Source organism: Quercus robur, chromosome 5 (genome assembly GCF_932294415.1).
Source record: "Quercus robur chromosome 5, dhQueRobu3.1, whole genome shotgun sequence".
Taxonomy (NCBI): Eukaryota; Viridiplantae; Streptophyta; class Magnoliopsida; order Fagales; family Fagaceae; genus Quercus; species Quercus robur.
The window spans coordinates 3,961,149-3,987,625 of NC_065538.1; the positions used below are offsets into that span (position 1 = coordinate 3,961,149).

At 32.7% G+C, this 26,477-nt stretch overlaps 1 pseudogene; it reads right to left on the reverse strand.

The window, feature by feature from the left end:
- Positions 1-48: 48 nt before the first annotated feature.
- LOC126724883 (uncharacterized) lies at positions 49-18,255 on the reverse strand (annotated as a pseudogene).
- Positions 18,256-26,477: the final 8,222 nt, after the last annotated feature.

The following is a 26,477-nucleotide window of genomic DNA, read 5'->3' on the forward strand; positions in this document are numbered from 1 at the left end:
CAGTTTAAACTTTAAATTTGAAGTATACAATAAAAGACAAGAGAAGAGTCAAGGAAGCACTTAGTGTAAATTATCACAGCCACAGGGATCCCAAGTATAACCCTTTTGATTAGTTTTGTTCAACTTAATTATGTTTCAATGGCTCCTAACTCTCTGAGTTTGCTTACCACATACTTGAACATATGAGATCTAAACAAAAATGGCTCGTTTTTTCAATACAAAATCCTAGTACAACATATTATATATGCAAATGGCATACCTCAGAGGGGTGTAATAGGCAATAGTGTGCTGTTAAAAAAAATAGAGAAAAATCTACTAAGGATGTCTCATTGTTTAAACTGGAATCATTACCTTTATCTAGCTTCAAACATAGTTATTGTCACTTCATTTATAGAACAAGAAGCTCCTCCTGTGACTGAATCCAATTTTTCTGAAGGTCTTCTGAAAATGAAAGCAGGTTGTTTAGGAAAAGGGAGAGCTCTTTCACTACTCAGCATGAGATGAACTGCCAACATAGTTGGTCGATCCGCTACTTCTTCTTGTACACATAACAGCCCAACTTGAATGCATCTCAAAACTTCATCGGAAACACATGACTCCTTTATTGATGAATCAACTACATCCAAAGCTCTATCTTCTCTCCATAGTTCCCAGACCTGTGTGGTTGGTCGCATTATCTATAAAAAGCTATACTGTAAATGCAAATGGTAAAAGATTGTTGTTTTCTGTTACTTACATGCCCTATTAATGTTAGGGAAGGATGCTCTTGATAAGAATCACTATTCTTCTTGCCATTTACTATCTCCAATAAGATGACACCAAAACTAAAGACATCTGATTTTATTGAAATCTTTCCAAATACTGCATACTCTGGTGACATATAACCACTGCAGGTAAACATTATCCAAGGTAATCTTAAAGTTTTCATAATGCTTTAGTTTCTTTGTATGTGCGCAGGCGTGCAAGTCTAGTGTGTGTGTCTACATTTATGAATGTTTTATACTTACTATGTCCCGACAACTCTGGTTGTCTTGTCTTGAGTTTGGCCTTCTTTGAATATACGGGCCATGCCAAAATCTGAAATCTTGGGATTCATCTCAGCATCTAGTAGGACATTGCTGGCTTTAAGATCCCTATGGATAATCTTCAATCTTGAATCTTGATGAAGATACAAAATCCCCCGAGCAATCCCAATGATGATTTCAAAGCGTTTACTCCAATCTAAGAATGAACTTCTTGTATGATCTGCAATAAAATTTTGCTCAAGTATACTCAAAATGTGATGTTGAAATATGTGGTTCTAGGTACTTCAAACATATTCTTTTTTGCACATATGTAATAAAGGCACATAAAATATGAAGACCATAGATTTTTAGAAAGAATACATACCAAAAATAAAAGAGTCTAAACTTTTGTTGGGCATGTATTCATAAATAAGCATCTTTTCTTCCTCCTGAATGCAACAACCTAACAGTTTAACAAGATTCCTGTGTTGAAGTTTCGCAATCAACATAACTTCATTTTTGAATTCTTCTATTCCTTGTCCAGAACTCTTGGAAAGCCTTTTTACAGCTATTTGTTGTCCATTTGATAATTGGCCCTGAAATCATGACCCAAACTTAAGCTTACTCATGACTATTATTTTAAAGCAACAAAACTCTATCTGCTTCTATAATAGAGAATGGACAACATTGATCCCTGCTGTGCGCTCTGTAAGAATGATATTGAATCGAGTGCTCATATCTTTTTCCTCTGTCCTGTGGCAAGAGCGATTTGAAACTCTGCTTGCTGGGGTTTTAGAGCTGATGAAGTCAATCTCAACGACCCCAAAGACATCATCAAGCTTATCTTGGACCCCCCTAAATCTACCTGCCCTTCAAATGAGCTCTGGTTTGTATCTATGAACATGGCAGTCACTTTAGATGAGATTTGGTGGTTAAGAAATCATGTTCTATTTAATGGAGGAGAGATTGATTTTCAGACACCCTTACAGAACATCCTCTCCACACTCTGCTCTGCCTGTCCCAACCTGCTCCCCTCCCCCCCTGAATTGGATCAAAATTAATTCTGATGCAGAGCTGAACTCCTCCACAACAACTTTGGCAGCTGTAGCTCGAGATCATAGAGGTGATGTTGTTAAAGTCTGGTCCAAACATGTCAAAGTTTGTTCGCCTATCCAAGCTGAAGCTTCCACCATTCTCTGGGCAGTGGAGCTTCCAATCAAAGAGCAGTGGAACCTCGTCTGTTTTGAAGGAGATGCCAGGGCCTGTTTTGACCCTCTATCATCCCCCGAGCTCCCCCTGACTGGACTATTAATACCATCATCAACGATATCTGTAATCTTGCTTGTTCCTTTTCTTGTTGCAATTTTGTTTGGGTCAGGAGAAGTTGTAATGCAGTAGCTCATGCTACTGCCAAGTTTGCTTTACTTCCTAGTCCTTTTTTGTATTTTAATAATGGTAATCTTCCTGAGGTCATCGAGTCTGTTTGTTAAAAAGATTACCCCGTTTGTTCTGTTTCTTGCATTTCAATATCATTGCAGATTATAAAAAAAAAAAAAAAAAAAAACTTTGGTCCTACTTTACAGTAATGGAACATAAAACAGATAAAAATGCGCAAGATATCTACAATGTCTATGAATTGTAATTATACCTTAAATACAGAGCCAAAACCACCTTGCCCAAGTTTGTTGGTAGTAGACAAATTTTCTGTGGCAGCAACTATGCAGCTTAGATCGAAAATCAGTAAATCTGGATGTGTACCACTGTCCTTGAGCTCATTCCCCTCAAAAAAGCCTTCAGCACTCGCAAAATTTAATGGTTGATTGCGCACTGTTCTCTTCACTGTCCCTAAACATAATTGAGAGAAATTGCTTAATACGACTTTGTAATTGAGCATCTATATAATATAGCTCACATCAGGTGGAGGACTAATCTAAATGACACCTGATATATGGGACATTTTGTCATCGCTGAGCCGAACACATATATATGTGAACAATTCAATGCACAAGTGATTTTATTTACCTTTTGTTTTTTTCTTTTTCAATAGCCAAATATAGGCTAGTGAGGATACCAGAAACATCGGCACAGCAATAGACACTAATGCTATAGCCAGCTTCCTCTTCTTGCTAAGAGAACCTTTGGATTTCCTTATATACTTAGCTGAAGGAAAAAAAAAAAAAAGGTAAAAAAAAAAAAGAAAAGAAAGAAAGTATGAAGAAAACATGATTCAGAAATTGAAAAAGAGAGAATGAAACTTTTAAGAAAATGCAAGCAAGTGAAGAATGCTACCTAACTCAGTCGCATCCACACGAACATTTAGTTCCAACCCTACATCAGTTAACTGTAAAATGTCCATTAATTCACCATACCACGCCAAGCAACCGGTTCCCTTCCCATCAATATTCATGGTGGTAAAAGCTGTGCAAGAACAATTCTTCAAGCATGCCTGCTCACACTCTGAGCTACTCATACTCATGCTTATCCAAGCTGCATCAAATGATGAATCAGGAATGTTCAAACGCTCCAATTTAACAAACCCTTCTCCATTTTTACACATAGACAACCCTGAGTTCTTCCTTACACAACCCTCAGAACCATCTCTAAGATACCAATCCCTTGGAGACTTAGGCTCATACCCTGGCAGACACACGCACTCAAACATATTAATATTATCAGGATTGCATTTACTATACGAACCACATTGCCCGTACTTGTCACACCGGTATTTAGGTGTTGACCATTGTTCCTTCCACTGATGAGCACTATCATCCCATATAAGTTTCTGAAGCAATCCAGTGTTGTCCAACACTACTCTTGTCATGATGGAAGGGTCATCATCAAAGTAGGTGGAAGATATTTCATCTTCGTTGTTAACAAAAAATGACTTTTCACCTGATGAGCTTCTTGCATTGGACACATGATTCCATGGCCAAGGAGGAGTTCTCCAATATGGGGTTGAACCATTGTACAAAAACACTTGTGGAGAGCCATTAGGATTCATCTTATAGCTATAGTTTCCGGTTCCAGGGTCATCTTTTGACTTCCAAGATGTTAGGAACATGTTAATCCCAGTTTTCAGATTCAAACCGAGCTTCAAGTTTGGAAGCTGAGTATCTGTGGGATAATCAAAGCTTTGCCACACCTTTTTGTTATTGTCCTGGACTAATACCAAGTTTCCTGAATCATGAAGCTGAGCTACCGAGGAGGTTGTCACTTGGTCTTGGACAGAAACGTTTGTAGACCAAAGTAGACGGTTATTCTTGTCATGGAGGACAAGATCTCCTTGTTGGTTGATTGAGAGAACTCCAGAAGAATTAATAATAGGATCGTTCCTATTTGCAACCCACACAACAGTTTGTGGTGTCACTTTGACATACCAAATGCCAAGATACTTGTAGCTAGAGTTGCCAGGGCTGAAGAAGCCTAAGGCAAAATTGTTGTGTTTGGAAATCAAAGATTGGCCATCCTTGATGGATTGATTTGTTGTTAAGGTGTCAAGGGAAGTGCAAAATTTGAAGAAGAGAATGATTAGAATTAAAGACTTGAACATTTTTTTTTCAGCACATCCTTGTTTGTGCAAATGGTTTCTTAACTAAGGATTGTGCGTGTCAAGGGAACATTTTTTAATTTTACTTTTTTGTGGTTGAGACCCCCCCAAAAAAAAAGGTTTGACAAAGGATGCGTGTCGACTGAGAATTCTCTAGTCGTCAATTTTTCGGCGAAGGCTTTTGATGACTATCATAACTATTATTTAATACATTTTGAATATCATTTCTTTGTAGTTTTACTTTTAGTGCAACTTGATGTACTCGCTGATCAGCTCCTATAGCTGGATGCATCGAACAGGTTGAATATCGTGGCACACAAGAGCCTAGTTCAACAGACTATCGGTCTTGGCTTTATTTGACCACAATGTTTTTGTAGCAACGGTCATGAGCAAACAAATCCAGACTTGGGGTTTCACTGGTGGTCCTGTGAAAATTCCATTCTTTGGCCATCATATTCTGCTTCGAGCCGCATCTTTAATGATGTTGCACATATCACAATAGAACATGTAAAAAAAAAATTGTAAAACATATTGAGTTTGTACCAATACTCAAAGTGTTATCGAGGCAGGGCTACCCATCCTGCCTTGAGTTAATAATGTATTGTTAAAATGATGATTGATCTTGGGCTAGCCTTAGCTAATTCAGTCGGGCCTTGCTAAGGACTGATATAGAAGCTATTGGTGATACACCGGGACATTAGTCATCTAGTAAACTTTTTTTCTTTTATATTTTTTGGCCTAAGGTTTTATGGCCTGTTTGGATGGAGGGGAGAAGGAGGGGGTGTAGGGAATTTAACCAAAAATTCCTAACCTGTGAGAAACAAAACAAATAGAGAAAACACACGCCAAAGAAAACAATCATACGTACAAGACAATATTTACGTGGTTCGGCAATTTGCCTACGTCCACGGAGTTGCAGGGATTTCACTATTATCAGGGAAAATACAATAGTGCACAGGAACACTCTCAAGAAACCCAAATCCCAATTACACCCTAGCACTCTCTCATAGAAAAAATAAGAATAGAAGCTGGCTGCCTCTCTTTTCTCTATTTTCTCTCATGCGGCTTGCTCACTAGGTTAATTGGAATTTTTCTTAAATCAATTCTCTTCTTTCTAGCCACATATAATTAAAGTACATATATATATTACTTTATGTAAAGTCGGCTGAGTGGGATTCCTAATACAACTTGTATTAGGTCAATTTATGGCCGGATTGGGCTTTATGGGCTTGAGGCAAATTCAAGCCACACTAACAGGGGGAGTGGAGGGGAGTAGAGTAGAGTTAACTAAAAGAAGTTAATTTTGTGTTAAATCTACTCTACTCCCCCTCCCTCACCCTCAATCCAAACGGACTATTAGGGTATCACGCCCTCAAGATGTTGCATATGCACTCTCCTTATTGAGAATGAATAATGATTTACCTTTTTAGATACATACAAGGAGCTCTCTTCCAACAAATGGGTCCCATAGATCATGGGAGCCTCCTATTGTGAATGACTGTTACATATATGGGATTGAGTACCATGTTTAATTGCTCTCAATGATAGAGATTGAGAGTTGAAAAAAGCAACTTTTAATCTCAATATTGAATAAAAAAAGTTAGAAGAAATAAAAAAGTAAAAGTTAAAATCTGAAGAAGTAAAAATATTTTGTGAGATGAATGAGAGCAATTGGATTAGGTGCAATACCTTAGATTACTATGAGTCTGTTTGGGATCCACTTATTTTGTTAAAACTGAAAATTTTTTTATTGAAAGTATTGTAAATAAAGGTAAAAGTTAGCTGAAATAGTATAATGGGACCCATGAATAGTACTAAAAATAAACTGAATAATAAAATAAGTTCGCAAAATTAATTATGCCAAACGAACACTATATATGATATATTTGTATCTCAATCCACATATATGATATATCTGTAACAACTCTAACAAGAGATAGCATCTCGTTGAGGAGAGGCATATATATATAAATATATATATATATATATATATTTTTTTTTTTTTATAGCTGGAAAAAAAAAAAAAAAAAGGCCCTAAAGAATTTTTTTTAGATTTGGCCCCTTCAAATGAAACTGATTGGCCCCCCAAGTCTCCTTCTTTCATTCAAAATTTATTCAACTATGTTGACCTTTTGGTAGTTTTTTTCCATCTCTTCTGCCCCAACATGTCATCCCACAAGCCCAGCTTTTATAATTTTTACTATGGGGCTATAGCTTCCTTTATAGAAGGTTATTACTTCACCTTTTCAAGTTGTATTTTCCACCTACCTCATCACTCATAGTGAAAGTGTTCCTTAATCTCTCTACTCCATTTCTTCTTCACCTTTTTCATTTCTATTTTACATCAAATTCTATTCATTTTTATCTAACTTCAATTTCTATTTCTATTTATTTATATTATGGTTGATAATTTTTTTTTCTTCCTCTTATTTGTTAATCCAATTGACAATCTAATTCATCATTTATATTTATTATTTCATAAAAACATACTAAAACAACCATACTTAAGTATGCTTTGGTATGACAAACACATCTAATACTAGATAAGATGCATAAATCTTCATAGTCCAATATAGGGCACCATTAATCTTATTTGAAAAATCTCATACACATGCCAAAACTAACAAATTTGTCTAGTAATGAGTGGGTCACACACACACACACACACATATATATATCTTGTGAATCAATATGATCATTTAGTCTTGGCCACCTCTCCCCCCCCCCCCCCCCCCCCCCCCCCACACACACACACACAAAGGAAAATTTCTAGCTCCGCCCCCTACATAAGTACCATATGAACCAAATGGTTCAATGGTTGTCTTGTAGTATAACATTGATGGGCCTAATTGGTGAATGGATTGATAAAATCATTTGCTTTAGGTTGCTGTAAGTTTAATGCATGAAGTTAGGATTTATATTCCATGTACTTCCAATTCATATATGTACTGCAACATATATTTGAATGACAGAAAAAGTTTGATTTCAAAATTTCAAATTCAAATATGTTTAGAATTACTTTTGGTCTAACCTATAATGTAGTGATTAAAGAGACTATTTATATATTGTTTTAATTACATGACTTTTCTAATGAATTATATGACTTGTTTAAATAATACACATTGATAGTCTTATAATTCATCATGTAATGAGTTGAAATAAATAGCTACAAACATGTTTGGAGCCAACTTTTTTTCTTTGAATGACCCCACGAAGGTAATATGATTTTAATTTTTTCAACTTTTGAGTTGCAGGAAAAGACATTATGCTTGGTTTGAAGGAGACCTGGAAAAAAAAAAGGATAAAAAAAGAAAAAATGAAAAGAAAAGAAGAAGATATTAGGCAGCAAAGACACTAAGAATTGGGATGTTTTTATGTACTCAGAACTTGGGGCATTTTTTTGAATTAATTAAAGTCAATTGGCATGACTAATAGTTTCCCAAGCTAGTTTGCAACTTAATGGTCCAGTTTTGCCTCATTTTAGTGTGTGTTTTTGAATCCAGGATATCATAGAAACACCAATTTATAAAAACGATCAATGTGGATAAGTGTTACCTAATTGAGTCAAGCATTAAAATAACTAGTCGCAGACCCACGCGAAGTGTGGGAATAGATAATTACTTTGTAATTTTGATATAAGTATAATTTGTTTTCCTAAATTTGTTGAAAATAATTTGCTCTCCCTAAAAATTTAGAGAAATGTCATGTCAACAATAATTTTACAACTCTTCCACAACAAATCATACGTAGCAGGTTGTTATTGGTGGGCAAAAAAGTAATTTAAGTGATAGATTTAAATTATAATTGATAACAACTTATCAATTATAACTTGTTGTGAAAACGTTATAGACATAGCATTTCTAAAAAATTAAACAATTTCTAAAATTATTTTTCATCTTTCTATCTCAAAAAAAAAAAAAAAATACCATTCTATTATTTTTGGGTGTATTTGATTGATATTTATCAATTTTAAGGCAGTTCATATTCCTCTAATTTATGTTATAGTGCATTATGTTTTCCTAATTTTTTTTATTTACAGCTAAACTTTTTAAGTTTCAAATTTTTTATTCAAAATTCCCATTCTCTTAGAAGATATTATCATGATAATCAAATCATATTATATATAATAAAAGTTGGGCTTAGACGCCGTGGTTACGCCACGTGGCTTCACCAAATTGCAGAAATTTTAGTAAATTTCTAAATTTTAAGAATAGATATATACATATTTTTTTGGATAAATATGACAAATCAAGAAATGAAAGAAAGTAGTATTTAATTTACAACTATAACAGTTGTGTCTATCTAAAATGTTATCAACAAAGCCTAAAATCAATAGAATAGAATTATCTAAGGATAGAATTTAATAAAAGTTGGGCTTAGACGCCGTGGTTACGCCACGTGGCTTCACCAAATTGCAGAAATTTTAGTAAATTTCTAAATTTTAAGAATAGATATATACATATTTTTTTGGATAAATATGACAAATCAAGAAATGAAAGAAAGTAGTATTTAATTTACAACTATAACAGTTGTGTCTATCTAAAATGTTATCAACAAAGCCTAAAATCAATAGAATAGAATTATCTAAGGATAGAATTTAAATAAAAAAGAGAGATAAAACTACACTAAAAAAAAGAAGTCTAATGCATCTTAAATTGCAACAACTTATACTACAAAAAAGAGGTCTAATGCATCTTAAATTGCAACAACATATACTACCAAAAAAGAAAAAAAAAAGAAAAAGAAAAAAGAGGTCTAATACATCCACTTCGAAATTGAAACTCCCATAATTGGAAAAAGAGCTTCCGTTGTATATTGAAATCATATATATAAATTTGCATAAAAGAGGTCTAATACATCCACTTAGAAATTGAAACTCCCACAATTGGAAAAAGAGCTTCCGTTGTATATTGAAATCATTTATACAAATTTGCATATGTTTCTTTAAAAAACATAAAAGGAAAAAAAAAAAAAAAAAAGATAGAACTTGCATTTTTTTTCCTTTTTTTTTTTTTTGGTGGATAAATTTGCATCTTATGTCATCTTTTTCCTAACAATTAAGTAAATTTTTTTTTTTTTTTTTGAGTTTTACCTAAACTACTTCTTTTTGTTCATATCTTTTTCTTCACAACCTAAAATTCTCACTATATATACACACAGTTTTTTGGTGTTTCATTATTTCTACTACATATTTTACAATTATTTGCTATATTCTTCATTTCTCCTCTCTACCCTACCTACAATCTTACAGGTAATTTTTTTTTCTTTCATCAAATTGAAAAAAAAAAAAAAACTAATATGTAATTATTAAAACTTTCTATAAAAAACGTAAAAGGAAAAAAAAGATATTAAAAAACTTTCTTTAAAAAAACTATTAGTTCTTGCAGGTTAATTACATATTAGATTTTTTTTATTTTTTAAAATACTCCTACCATCTATTTCACTGGATGCTTTTGAACGTTTCAATTGGGGCTATCGCTCACAACTTTTTTATTTTATATTGTATATATTAATATTAGATTAATAAAAAAAATATTATATAGTAAGCGTAAAATAAAAACTACTTCATGTAAGATTGTAGGTAAATTAATATTAGATAATTAGGACTCTAATTTATTTTTATCTCTAATTCATTGTTATCATAAAGTAAGTGTATCTCAAAGAAAAAAAAAAAAAAAAAACTGAGGATTAATATTAGATTAATCAGGACTCTAATTCATTCATATCTCAAATTCAAAAAATAAGGACTCTAATTCATTGTTATCATAAAGTAAGTGTATTTCTAAAATTTAAAAAAAAAAAAAAAAAAAAAAAAAAAAACATACTACTTCCCGTATGTTGTTGTTGTTGTTGTTTTTTTTTTTTTTTTTTTTTTTTTTTTTTTTTTTTTGGGTATTAACTTTAACGTAAACAAAAAATTAAAAAAAAAAATCTAATAACAATAGCTAATAACATTAACTATTTTTTTTGGGATAAAGTATTTAAAAAAAAAAAAAACTAATATGTAATTAACCTAAACTTCTTGATTAGGTAACTTCAAGGAGTTTAGAGTATTTGATTTTTACTTGGACTCCTTTTCTAGGTGGAGTATGTATATATATACACAGTTGGTGTAGTTTTTCATTCTCCAATTTATTGTACAATTTTTTTTATTTAGGCTTCCATTTTTCTACCTACAATCATGTAGGTATGTATTTTTTTACTCTAATTTTTTGTTATAATCAATTAAATACGTTTTATGTATTTGTTGCCTTTTGTTTAAGCTAATTTCCTTATATTTTTCTTTTTTTGAGGGGGTAATTTCTTTATGTTTGATCTAATTCATATGTTAATGGTTTGATCCAATATAATTATTTTGTTGTCCAATATATATGTAAGGTGTCGTAGTAAATTCCAATCATAGACTATTAAATTTACATACAATTTTGCAATCTATATGGTACTTTAGTTTTTTAAAAATCTGTTTATTTTTTATTTTTTATTTTATTTTTTCAGGTTTGTCAAGAAAGATTTCAAGCATCCTAAGAAAGGTTTGTAATTTAGATGTAGAACTTTGCAATTTTTTTTAATTAGAACAAAGGTTTTATTCCTTGAATAGTTCTATCTATAAAAAGTGATCAATTTTATGTTACTTTGTCTAAAGATTTTAATCATTAATATTATTGTTAACAATACTGCAAATCACTTATATTGTAGATTCATTAGATATAATATTCATATGCGAATAGTTTGATACGTATAACTACAAATGATATTATAATAGCACAATTGGTATGTTAGAAGATAATTTTGTATTAAGGTGATATCATTTTATATTTGATGGTTGTTATACTAATGCAATTTATTCATTTCGTTATAATAATTATTTATTTGGTTATAATAATCTATATATATATATATAAAACCGAAGCCTTTGCTGGCACCACAATTTTCCACGTCAGCACAATATTTAAAAAAGCACAATATTTAAAAAATAAAAAATAAATAAAAATTATAACTCCTCAAAACCCTAACAACCTTACCCCTCTCTCAAGTTAAGAAATATAAAGTCACGGTTTCTGCAAACTCTCTCTTTCTCCAGACGTAGGAAACCCTAAAGCATTCAAGATCTACAAAACCCTAGCAACCTTACCCCTCTCTCAAGTTAAGAAATATAAAGCCACGGTTTCTGCAAACTCTCTCTCTCCAGACGTAGGAAGCCCTAAAGCATTCAAGAAAAATTGTTGGAGCTATTTATGTAGGGTTATAAATTGTTGAAGCCCTAAAGCATGCATTTAAGCCACGGTATAAATTTTAGCTTATAAAGTTCAACTTTTGTAAGGTTAGTTTTGTTTATATATTAATTAATACATAGTACTTTGTTCACCATTGAATACTCATATAATCAATTTCCAATTCAGTGTTCAAGAATTAAACCAAAATTCTAACTGCGCTATCATAAAATATTATTATTAGTATGAATTTTATGGAGTTGCGGTGTTCAAGAATTCAACCAAAATTCTTTTAAATTATCTATAATATTTTGTCATCTGAAAATTTTATCTCTTTGATTTTAGTATATTGTGTTTCTTAAGCTATAGAGAGATTTTCTTTGGTTTCTGCAAACTCTCTCTCTCTCCAGATATAGGAAGCCCTAAACGCACGGTATAACATTCAAGATCTACAACTCACGGTATAAATTTTAGCTTATAAAGTTCAGCTTTTGTAAGGTTAGTTTGTTTATATATTTAGTCCTTACGTTTAGATTTAGGTTTAGGTTTAGTTTTAGGTTTTAAGAGATTTATATATTACTACTATGTGGCTGAATTTCCCGTGACATCAGTTTTATGTTTTTTTTTTTTTTTTTTTTTAAATTTGTTTTATGTAAGGTTAGTTTGTTTACATCAGTTCTTTATCTCAAAGATAAGGCTTTTATTTCTACCGCAAGAACTATTTAGGTATGTATCCCTTGCAAGCACATATGAACTTAAATTGTCTTTTAATATATGCATGCTTTATTATTTTCTAATAATTTTCCCGTGCATCGCACGGGTTAGCGACTAGTTATATATATTCTACAAAAACCGTGCAACGCACGGGCCTTCAACTAGTCTTATCACAAAAATACCTTTGATATTAGTCAAATAACTGATAGGCACATTAAAATACATAACCAAGATTGTATTTGGATATAAATTCAAATTCTCACTTTCAAAATAACTAAGTATTAGCTCAAATAAAAATTAAATCAAAACAATAAGAAGGAGAGAGAGGACTTGTGATAGGAAACTCAATTCAATTCAATTGGTCTTCTTCATATTTTATATATCCAAATTCAATTTCTTCATATAGCCAAGCATACATTTTCGTGGAATTTCTCACTTCCAATTGGTCTTCATGGATTTTGAGGTTTTGTCCAAACTTGGATAATCTTTTACCCTATTCTTTTTTTCAATTGTCTATTGCTACCTTATATAGTTTTAAACATGTCATTTGATTTAATTTTTTTTTTCCCATTGACATCAAATTCTGCATTTTTGGCAAACAACAAAGGCATCCCATAATAATTATCTAAATTTGTTACCATTCAAAACCAAAAAGAGTAACATATCTTGTACTAAGTTATGCATCTACATTCATGCCACAACTATATGTACATACAACAAAACTGATTATGCTACGCATATACAAAGAGAATTATTTATCCATAATGGAGAATACATCACACAAATACACATAAGAAGTATTGATCAGTAGAAAAAAAAACTCATCTGTGATTGACGACCACATAAACTATAGTAGTAAAACCCTGTTGTGATTCTTTTAACGTATTCTTCACCATGGCTTTGAGATTTCTTTGGTTGGTTTATGGGAACCAATGTTGTTGGCACTTGAGATCTCTGATGACACATCACCAACAAAATTAATTTGGAAAACTTAAAGAATATGGGGGGAGGAAAAAAAAAAAAAAACTCACTTTAGTGGGACTTTACAAATTTATAGAAGTAGCATATTTTGTACTAATTTATGCATCTACATTAATGTCACAACTAATATGTACACGCAACAAAACTAATCTATGCTACGCATATACAAAGAGAATTATTTATCTATAATGGTGAATACATCACACCAATACACATAAGAGGTATTGATCAGCGAAAAAAATACTCTTCAATGATTAATGACCACATAAACTATAGCAGTAAGACCCTGTTGTGATTCTTTTAATGTATTCTTTACAATGACTTAGAGATTTTTTAGGTTGGTTTATGGGAACCAATGTTGTTAGACCTAAGATCTTCGATGACACATCACTAACAAAATTAATCTGGAAAACTTAAAGAATATGGTTGAGAATAGCAAAAAAAAAAAAAAAAAAGAAAAAGAAGAAGAAAAGAAAGAGTGTTTTTTTTTTTTTTTTGGTTGAATTCTAATAGTGTAGCAATTGAACACCTTTCATAACTGCTTGATTGGGGAGAGGGAGAGTCATAGAGTTGAAGGAAATTTGATTATTATCAAATTGGGTTTCATGGAATAATAAATGGAAAAGAAATGATTTTTTTTTTTTTTTTTTTATGTGGTGGAGTGATGATTGGAAAAATGTTAATTTGCAAAAGGAAGGAAAAGAAAAAGAAAAAGAAAAAGAAAAAAAGAAAGTTAGTAGGATCAATGATGTGGCAAAAAGAATAATAAATGCTATACTTTAACTTTTAGATATATATATATATATATATATATATGTGTGTGTGTGTGTGTGTGTGTGTGTGTGTGTGTGTGTGTGTGTGGTTGATGGAATAATAAATGGAAAGTTGAAAAGTTAGGAAACGTTAATTAAGAAATGAAGTTTTTTTTTTTTTTTTGGATGTGATGGAGTAATAATTAGGAAAATGTTAATTTGCAAAAGGAAAGGAAAAGAAAAAAAGAAAAAAAGAAAAAAAAAAGAGTTAGTGGGATTGATGATGTGACTGCTGATGTGGCTCAATAGGAGCGAAGCAACAATAAATGCTACACTTCAGTTTTTTGATATATATATATATATATATAGATAAGTTGCAATACCTTAGATGCTTCAGTGTCTAAATTATTATTATTTTGTAATTCAAAAAAAAGTTTAGATGTCTCCTTAACTCTATGAGTTTACTTACCACTTACTTGAATCTACAAGATCAAAACACAAATGGGACATTTTTCAATAAGAAATGGTAGTGCTATGCATGCAAATGGCATAAGTTAGAGGTGTGTAATAAAATTGGTAAAAGATGTGCTGTTAGAAAACAAAGAGAGAAAACTCGACTAAGGATGTGCCATTGTTTAAACTAGAACCTTTACCTTTATCTAGCTTCAAATTTAGTTATTGTCACTTCATTTATAGAACAAGAAGCTCCTCCTATGACTGAGTCCAATTTTTTGGAAGGACTTCCTAAAATGAAGGCAGGTTTTTTAGGAGAAGGAAGAGTTGTTTCACTACTCAGCATAAGATTAACTGCAAACATAGTTGGCCGATCCACTACTTTTTCTTCAACACATAATAGACCAACTTGAATGCATCTCAAAACTTCATCAGAAACATATGACTCCTTTATCGATGAATCAACTATATCCAAAGCTCTATCTTCTCTCCATAGTTCCCAAACCTGTGTGTTTGTAGCATTATTTATAAAGAGATGTACTATGAATGCAAATGGTAAAAGATAGTGGCTCTTTGTTACTTACATGCCCTATCAAATTTTGAGAAGGATGCTTCTGATAAGAATCACAATTCTTCCTGCCACTCACAATCTCCAATAATATGACACCAAAACTAAAGACATCTGATTTTGTTGAAAATTGTCCAAATACTACATACTCTGGTGACATGTAACCACTGCAGATAAACAGTATCAAAGGTAATGTTAACGTTTGCATAATGCTTTATAACTATATATGTGTTCAAGCATGCAAGTTTGAGTGTGTGTAGTCTTGCATGTGTACTAGACTTACTATGTTCCGACAACTCTGGTTGTCTTATCTTGAGTTTGGTCCTCTTTGAATATACGAGCCATGCCAAAATCAGAAATCTTAGGATTCATCTCAGCATCTAATAGAACATTGCTGGCTTTAAGATCCCTATGGATTATTTTTAGTCTTGAGTCTTGGTGAAGGTACAAAATTCCCCGAGCAATCCCAAGGATGATTTCAAAGCGTTTCTTCCAATTTAGGAATGATGCTCTTGTATGATCTACAATAAGATTTTGCTCAAGTGGGTACCAAATATGATGTAATAGTGTTGAAATATGTGGATTTAGGAACTACAAATATATATATATATATATATATATATTTTTTTTTTCCTTTTTGCACATATATAATAAAAGACATAAAACATGAAGGCAAAGATTTTTAGCAAGAAGACATACCAAAAATAATAGAGTCTAAACTTTTGTTGGGCATGTATTCATAAATAAGCATCGTTTCATCCTCTTGAATGCAACAGCCAAACAATTTAACAAGATTCTTGTGTTGAAGTTTTGCAATCAACATAACTTCATTTTTGAATTCTCCTATTCCTTGTCCAGAACTCTTGGACAGCCTTTTTACAGCTATATGTTGTCCATTAGATAACTGGCCCTGCAATCATGACCCAAACTTAAGCTTACTCAGGAATATTATTTTAAAGCAACAAAGCTCTATCTGTTTCTTCAATAACTTTGGTCGTAGGTTATAGTAATGGAATATAAAACAGATAAAAATGCGTAACAATGTCAATGAATTGTAATTGTACCTTAAATACAGAGCCAAAACCTCCTTGCCCAAGTTTGTTGGTAGGAGAGAAATTTTCAGTGGCAGCAACTATGCAGCTTAGATCGAAAATCGGTAAATCTGGATGCGTACTACTGTCCTCGAGCTCATGCCCCTCGAAAGAAACTTTGGTACTCGCAAAATTTAATGATTGCTTGTGTACTTTTCTCTTCACTGTCCCAAAACATATTTGAGAGACATTGCTTAATATAACTTTGTAATTCAGGATCTATATAATATAGCTCACATCATGTGGAGGACTAATCTAAATGATTCCTGATATATGGGACATTTTGTCATAGCTGAGCCGAGCACATGTATATGTGAACAATACAATGCACAAGTGACTTTATTTACCTTTTGTTTTCTTCTTCTTCATTAGCCAAATATAGGCTAGTAAGGATACCAGAAACATTGGCACAGCAATGGACACTAATGCTATAGCCAGCTTCCTCTTCTTGCTAAGTGAACCTTTGGATTTCCTTACAAACTCAGCTGAAGGAAAAAAAAAAAAAAGTAAAAAAAAAAGATAAGAAATTGAAAAAGAGAGAATGCAACTTCTAAGAAAATGCAAGCAAGTGAAGAATGCTACCTAACTCAGTCGCATCCACACGAACATTTAGGTCCGACCCTTCATCTGCCAACTGTAAAATGTCCATTAATTCACCATACCATGCCAAGCATCCGGTTCCCTTCCCATCAATATTCACGGTGGTAAAAGCTGTGCAAGAACAATTCGTCAAGCATGCCTGCTCACACTCTGAGCTACTCATACTCATGCCTATCCAAGCTGCATCAAGTGATGAATCGGGAATGGTCAAACGCTCCAATTTAACAAAACCTTCTCCATTTTTACACATAGACAACCCCGAGTTCTTCCTCACACAACCCTCAGAACCATCTCTGAGATACCAATCCCTTGGAGACTTAGGCTCATACCCTGGCAGACACATGCACTCAAACTTATTAACATTATCAGGATTGCATTTACTATACGAACCACATTGCCCATACTTGTCACACCGGTATTTAGGTGTTGACCATTGTTCCTTCCACTGATGAACACCATCATCCCACATAAGTTTCTGAATCAATCCAGTGTAGTCCAACAATTCTCTTGTCATGATGGAAGGGTCAAAATCAAAATAGTACACAGATATTTCATCTTGGTTGTTAACAGAAATGGACTTATGATCTAATGAGCTTGTTGCAGCGGTCATATTATTCCATGGCCAAGGAGGACTTCTCCAACATGGGATTGTACCGTTGTACAAAAAAACTTGTGGAGAGCCATTAGGATTAATCTTAAAGCTATAGCTTCCAGTTCCAGGGTCATCTTTTGACTTCCAAGATGTTAGGAACATGTGAATCCCAGTTTCAAGATACAAACCAAGCTTCATGTTTGGAAGCCAAGTATCTGTAGGATGGTCAAAGCTTTGCCACAACACCTTTTTGTTATTGTCCTGGACTAATACCAAGTTTCCTGAATCATGAAGCTGAGCTACCGAGGAGGTTGTCACTTGGTCTTGGACAGAAACATTTGTAGACCAAAGTAGACGTTTATTACTGTCATGGAGAACAAGATCTCCATGTTGGTTGATTGAGAGAACTCCAGAAGAATCAATAATAGGATCGTTCCTATTTGCAACCCACACAACAGTTTGTGGTGTCACTTTGACATACCAAATGCCAAGATACTTGTAGCTAGAGTTGCCAGGGCTGAAGAAGCCTAAGGCAAAATTGTTGTCTTTGGAAATCAAAGATTGGCCATCCTTGATGAATTGGTTTGTTGTTAAGGTGTCAAGGGAAGTGCAAAATTTGAAGAAGAGAGTGATTAGAATCAAAGACTTGAACATTTTTTTTCAGCACATCCTTGTTTGTGCAGATGGTTTCTTAACATGGAACATTTTTTATTTTTGTTTTTATTTTTTGTGGTTGAGATCCCCCCCAAAAAAAAAGGTTTGACTAAGGATTGTGCATATGGACTGAGAATTCTCTAGTCGTCAATTTTTCAGCGAAGGCTTTTGTTGACTATCATAACTGTTATTTAATACATTTTGAATATCATTTCTTTTTAGTTTTACTTTTAGTGCAACTTGATGTACTCGCTGACCAGCTCCTATTGCTGGATGCATCAAACAGGTTGAATATTGTGGCACACATGGGCCTAGTTCAACAGACTATCGGTCTTGGCTTTATTTGTATGGGGCCCACAATGTTTTAGTAACAACGGTCATGAGCAAACAAATCCAGACTTGGGGTTTTCACAGGTGGTCCTGTGAAAGTTCCATTCTTTGGACCATCGTATTATGCTTTGAGCCACATCTTGAATGATGTTGCCTAGATCACAATATACCATGTCGACAATTGTGAAAAAAGTTGTAAAACATATTGAGTTTGTGGCATTACTCAAAAGTGTTATGGAGGCAGGGCTACCCATCCTGCCTTGAGTTATAGTAATGTGTTTTTAAATGATGATTGATACAGTCGGGCCTTGCTAAGGACTGAAATAGAAGTTAGTGGTGATACACAGGGACATTAGTCATGTAGTAAACTTTTTTTCTTTTATGTTTTTTTGGCCTAAGGTTTTAGAGTATCACGCCCTCAAGGTGTTGCATTGCAATTTGCATAGGCACTCTCCTCATTGAGAAGGAGTAATTATCACTTGTTTTAGATACATGCAGCTCTCTTCCAACAAATAGGTCCTATAGATCATGGGAGCCTCCTATTGTGAATGGCTATTACATATATGGGATTGAGCGCCATGTTCAATTGCTCTCAATAACTGAAATTGAGAGTTGAAAAAAGTAACTTTCAATCTTATTGAATAAAAATTAGAAGTAAATAACGAAAAGTTAAAAATTGAAGTAAAAATATTTTGTGAGATGAATGAGAGCAATTGGATCAAGTGCAATACCCTAGATTGCTATATATGATATATTTGCATCTTAATCCACATATATGATACATCTGTAACAAGAGATAGCATCTCGTTGAGGAGAGGCATAAGTACTATATGAACCAAATGGTTTAGTGGCTGTCTTGTAGCATCTGTAACAAGAGGTTGCTCTAATTTTTTTTTGGAGATTTCAACCTATGGCATTCATTCATAATAATAGTTTTTTTATCATCCGACCAAAATACCAATTGGTTTTTGGTTGCTCTAAGTTTAATGCATGAAGTTAGGATTTATATTCCATAAACTTCCAATTCATGTACGTATTGCAACATATATTTGAATGACAGAAAAGGTTTGGTTTCAAAATTTCAAATTCAAATATGCTTGCAGTTATTTTGCTCCAACCCATAATATGGTGATTAAAAAGATACTTCGAAGTGTGTAGTTTTAATTATATGACTTTTTTAATGAACTAGTCGCAGGCCTGTGCGATACGTGGGAATAAATAATTATTTTCTAGTTACAGTATAATATATAATTTGTTCTCTAAATTTTGTAAAATAATTTATCTCCCAAAAAATTAAAAATTTTTTAAAATTACTTTTCATTTATCTATCACAAAAAATATATCATCATTTTATGGTTTGGATTTGTTTGATTGATATTATTCATTTTTTAGGTGGTCCATATTTTGCTAAATTATGTTATCTTGCATTATATTTTCCTAATTTTTTTCCTATACAACTAAATTATTTAAGTTTCAAATATATTATTCAAAATTTTCAGTCTCCTAAAAGGGATTATCATATTTATAATTTTTCTTATTGTAAGGGTAGTTTCGAACTATTGATTGGGTATTGTTTACTAATATAGATACATGAGATTGGAACTGCATATTTCTCAGACATTCCTAAGAGACTATACCATATTATAAATTTAATATTTAAAATAATATGTAGAAAAAAATATACTTTATGTCTAGAATTGAACACTTCACCTATCAAAATGAAAGAAAATAATTTGTATAACAAAGTAAAGAGAACATTATCTAACCAAAAAAAAAAAAAGACTACATAGACTTTATTTATTACGATTTAATTGCCTTTAACAGGATCTTTATATTGCATTTATTGTTGTTACTATGCTCTTGTTGAGCCTCCTCATCCTCCACATCATTGGTTACATTATTATTCTTTTCATTATTTACCTTCTACTTTTAAAATTTTAACAATATTAAAAAATATATATATATATATATATATATATTTATATATATATATATTGGCTTTAAACCAAACAAGCACATAGAAGAGCAATTTGAACCAATAACAGAAACCAACCAATTGTCAGGGTTGGCTGAACAAGGAGCACAAATTTATCTTAGGCAGTTTTAAGTTTACATATTCATATAATTTAATTTTCATGTTATATCTAAGTAATAAATCAATGAAAAATTAAAATTAAAATATAGTCTATACATATTTGTAAGGACACAATTTGTAACGACCCACACATGATAGTGGGCTCATACGTAAAGGGCCCAAACAATACAATTTGTAGAGCGTGGGTTTGAAAGGTTAGGCTTTGGTCACTAGACGGCGGTCTAATCGTGGCTTTTATGGAAGTTTATATGAGGGTGGGTCTGGCGTGACTAGCTAAAACTTCCATCGGTGCGGACTGTAGGGTTTTAGTGCTAAAACTTCCATCGGTGCGGACTGTAGGGTTTTAGTCCTCAGACCCCGTCCGAGGAGCTTAATGCTCTCCTCGTTGTCCCTCCTTTAGGACTTCCTTTTTCCAGAGGGGGGGGGGGGAAGATCCCTTCTCCCCTCGTTCTTCTTCCCTTTTATACTGGTATTTACTTTCCTTTCAATATCCACGTGTCAGTTTCACTTTCTGGGGTGGAGACTTGTCTTATCAGCCCATACTTGGAGTGATTGGGAGCAGTTGTAAAAGTTGAACAGCATGGTGAAGAGCATGGACCTGTCAGGCGCAGAGTCCTTTATTACTGTATTGGCAGCTTTTCCATTATCCTGCCTCTGCATTGAGCTCGTCCTTTCCTTCAGGCGTTCTGTGGGGTGCCAAGCATAAGATCGTCCTCGGCTAGATTCTTAGGCCCCTTTTTTGGGCTTCCATTATGCGTTCTCGGCTTAGGTTTTGGGCCTTAATGCAAAGTGGGCCAGGATCGCAGATTTTCTGGCCCCACAATATTCATCTTGGGCGATTTTAATAGTTGATAGACACATTCAAATACATAGCCAAGATTGTATTTTGATATGAATATAAAATCTCATTTCCAAAATACCTAAGCATTATGTCCAAAAAAAAAAAAATCAAACAAAAGCTATAAGAGAGAGAGAGAGAAGACTTGTAAAAAAAAAAAAAAAAAACCACTACCAAGTCATATTAACCCAAAATAGTATTATAAAAAAAATACAATGATTCATCAACCTAGAGTAAAGTTGCAAAAAAGAATAAATAATATATATATATATATATATATGTATAGAGAGAGAGAGAGAGAGTAATCACATTTTTCGGGAGAGAAATAGAAAAAAATGAGAAGAAGAAGCGTCAGAATAAAAAATATAGTCATGATCAGTCAAACATCAAATTATCCAAGTCATGCCATATAATAGAATAACATTATATTCTTGTAAATTATCTTTATATGTAATATGATAACATTTAACAATCATAAAAAAGAAAAAGAAAAAGAAAACTTAAAAACATAAAACCAAATTGCATCAACCCAAAGTAGAATTCTAAAGAACACATAAATTTATCAATCTAAAGTAAAGATACAAAAAACAAAAAATTCACACAAAATAAAACATGAAAGAGAGAGTAATAACCTTTTTCACATGGGAAAATATGTATAGAATGGGAGAGAGAATGACATATTTATAGTAATAGAATGGGGATAAGAAGAGTCAAAATAAAGAAAAAGAAGAAGAAGAAGAGAATTTGAAGTAAAAATAAAAACAAAAAGAAGAGAAAGGGATAGATGAAGAGTGACATTAAGATTGAAAATTGTGGAGAGATGAAAATGTAAAAGGGACATTATGGTTGGAAATAGGTAGATGATGTGGTCGTTAATGTGACTCAACAGGGGAGTAGCAGCAATAAATACTACGCTTAAGCTTTTAGAGATATATATATATATATATATATATAGATTATGTGACTTGTTTAAATAATACACTGTGGGGCCAGAGAACTTACGACCCGGCCCACTTTCCACTAGGGTCCAGGGCCCGTGCCGAGGAGGGTAGATGCCGAGGACGAGTAGGAAAAGACCAAATAGCCTAGAGATGCAGCCGAGGATGACCCTGTCCTCGGCATCCCAAGACTTCGAAGGGAAGAGTGACACGTCATCAAAGGCAGCCTCCAAAAGGCCCCCAGGAGAAGAGGCGAGTAGAATTGGACCCACGTGGGGGTACGGTGTGGAGGTGGTTCAAGGTAAATACGTCCCCTCCGCATTGAATGCGTCCATAAACGTCCTAACCATATTAATGAGAAAAGACGCCTGAACAGTGTGACTTCGGTTATTGCAACTAACAAAAAACAAGGGAGGCGGCTGATGGGACAGGTACTTGAATAGGCACCTGCCTGATCAACAGGTGGAGGGCCAGGATCAGCCAAGAAAGGCTATATAATGTGAAGACTGATGTGCCAAAAAAGGGGCTGGGAAAAAAAGGCCAAGAACCAGAGCCTCCCAGACCGTCTCGAGGAGAAAGACTCCTCGAGCGAACATGGTTTAATTCTATACGAACACCACGACTAACCACCGTTCGGTGACCAAGGCCTAGCCTTTCAAACCCACGCTCTACAAATTATATTGTTTGGGCCTTTTTTACGTGCGAACCCAATATCCTTTTGGGGCCGTCACGAATTGAGTCCTTACATACACATATATAGTTTTATAAATCGTCATGTAATAAGTTGAAAAAAATAGCTACAAACATATTTGGAGCTAACTTTTGCTCTTTGAATGACCCCATGAAGGTAATATGATTTTAAATTTTCAACTTTTTTGTTGTAGGAAAAGACATTATACCTAGTTTGAAGGAGATCTGGAAAAAAAAAAAAAAAAAAAAAAAAAAAAAAAAAAAAGAAGAAGAAGAAGAAGAAGAAGAAGAAGAAGAAGAAGACATTAGGCAGCAAAAAAATTAAGAGGTGAGATATTTTTATGTACTTGGAACTTGGTGCATTTTTTCTTTTTTTGAATTAATAAGAAATCAATTGGCATGAATAATAGTTTCCTTAGCTAGTTTGCAACTTAATGGTCCAGTTATGCCTCATTTTAGTGTGTGTTTTTGAATTCTGGATGTCTTAGAAACACCATAATGTGCCTACCAATTGAATTACAAGACTCTTAGTTAAGTGTATTGTCTAAGCCAAATAAATAAAAAAAAAAGATTAAAAAAAGGTAATTTTAGTTTATGTTAATGGCATGCTAAAAAATCATAGAGTTGACCTATTTAATTTATTTTTGACAGATACGATTGAATTTAACCCATGAAGTTTGCTCCACAATGATTGCTCTTCATTATCATTAATCAGGCCAAGAAACCAATTGATTTTTTGGTATAGGCAGAAGTTTGAACCTTAGATCTCTTATTTGACAACAAGAGATTTTATCAATTGAGCTAACTAGAATCCACAGATGAGTAGATGACCTAGTTTATAAAGACGTTCAATGGGGATAAGTGTTACCTAATTGAGTCAGCATTAAAACAACTAGTCGCAGACCCACACAATGCGTGAGAATAAATAATTATTTTATATTGTAATATAATGTATAATTTTTTTTTCTTAAATTTTTTGAAGATAATTTGTTCTCCCTAAAAATGAAAAAATTTCTATTTAGTCCAGTTAGGTCTACTTCGGTCCTATTTGTTCCACTTGATCCAATTCGGTCCACTCGGTCAATTTCAGTCCTCCTTCAGACCATTTTAGACTAATTAGGCCTTAAATTGATTCTTTTTGTAGGTTTTTATTTTATCAAGTTTAGCTCGAAAATTCATTATTTCTTCATTTTTGGGTGAAAATTATGAAAATTTATTATATTTGGACTAAACTCTTTAATTTTGAGTTTAAAAAATACAAAGAAAATACTAAAATAAACATTAGAAATATGAGCCCTAAAAATGCAATAAAAATGATAAATATTCAAAAGTCTTATTCGGTTCACATTGATTCTATTCGGTCCATTCTGTCGTCTTCGGTCCAATTTGGTCATATGCAGTCTTATTTAATCCATTAATTCCACTAAAGCTCTATTTGGTCCAATTCGGTCCATTCGGTCTTAGTTAATTCAATTTGGTCCATTCAGTCCACATTGGTTCTATCTGATCCACTTGGTCCTATTTGGTCCATTCTGTTCACTTTGATCAACTTCAGTCATAATCAGGTCATTCGATCAACTTTGGTCCTATTCGGTCCATTTTGTCCACTTTGGTTCTATTCAGTCCATTTTGTCACTTCAGTTCTATTCAGTCCACATTGCTTCTATCCGGTCCACTTCGGTCCAGTCTGTCCTATTTGGTCCACTTTAGTCCAGTATGTCTACTTCAGTCCAATTCAGTCGATTCAGTCCACCTTGTTTCTATTCGGTCATATTCTATCCATTTGGTCCACTTTGTTCTATTTGGTCATATTCAGTCCATTCAGGTCACTTCGATTCATTTTGGTCCACTTCGATCTATTTTTGTGCACTTACGTAATGGGAAAGAACATGTTTGGGTTGAAAGCACCTAATATAAATCCAAATTTATTAAAAAAAATATATAAATCTCAAATATCTAAAATATTAAGTATAACATTTATTGTTACTACGTTTTTATTGAGTCACATTAATGTAGCATTTTAGTTCATTTCAATATAGCTAAATTTAAGTGAAAGTCTTTTTAAACATAAATGCTATAAATAGACAAATATAATCTTTAGGGTAGTTATTCATTTGTTTTAACGTCATTACTTTTAAATGAATGACATGAAGTTGATTAAGCATTTAGGAAAAATAAATAAATAAATATATACATTTATGTATGTATGTATAATTGATGAAGTTCAGATCAACTTATGGCTCAAGCATAAATACTTATCACCCTAACTATTTTTCTTTAAGAAAACAAGAAACTGATACGGCATTATTTAAAACAAGAATAAATCTTAGATATAGTTTTTTATGTATTGTACATTAGGTTCTCCAATTAAATTCAAGCAGATAGATGCATTGAATTTAATTGTCCTTAAAAAAGGAAAGTACTGGCAATACTTCATTAGTTAATGTCATAATGTGTTTTGTGAGGGTCATATTTTGGTATGTTGGCAAATTCGAGTCAGAACACACTTTTTTATGTATTTGAGTCTTAGTATGTAGTTTCTAGAAGCTATTCAAGAAAGACTAGTAGAAGATACGATCAAACTACACAAAGTTTTTCTCATTTTAGTGATGCATCTACTGTCTTGATACGATCAAACTACCCAAAGTTTTTCTCATTTAAGTGATGCATCTACTGTCTTGATTGATAGCTCGACACTAGTTGATCTATCGAGGTAACTTATACCATGGTACTAGCTCGATAGTAGCTGATCAATTGAGCTTTGAGAATTTTGAATTCTTAGTTTTGTTTATGATGATGTGATAATCTTGGGATTCGTGTAATCAGGTATCAAGACGACTTAAATTGGGATTTGTTGAGGCAATTTTAACCATCATAACTTTTTATTTTATTTTTTAGTGTAAAAATGTGACATCTCATATCTACTTGACTTTTGTTTGAGGAAAGAAATTACTCAAGTAACTAAGAATATATCTAAATAGACATTTAAGAGAATCTTTAAATTTGAATAGAGAAATTGTTCAGATATGTTAAGTAGTCTCATGAGTTCATCACCATTAATATGGTTTTGAGGATGTGATATTGATAACAACAATGAAAAATAGAGAAGAGAGATTAAATTTAAGTAATAAACTAAAAAAAAAAATTTAATAAAGAGTTACAATAAAAAGAGAGAGTATTCCACTTTGTTTTTGTCATTCACACTCTCTAGTTATAATAAAACTCACATTCTCTAGTTAGGTTAACTGATAAAGTTTTTGATAGTTGAATAAGAAATCTGTAATTCAATCCCCGCTTACACTAAAAACCGATTAATATTTTGATCTGATGAAAAAAAGTTATTATAAGAAGCGGATACTATAAGTTGAAATTAGATTAAAAAATAAAAAATAAAAAACCACATTCCTCGTTCTAATTGG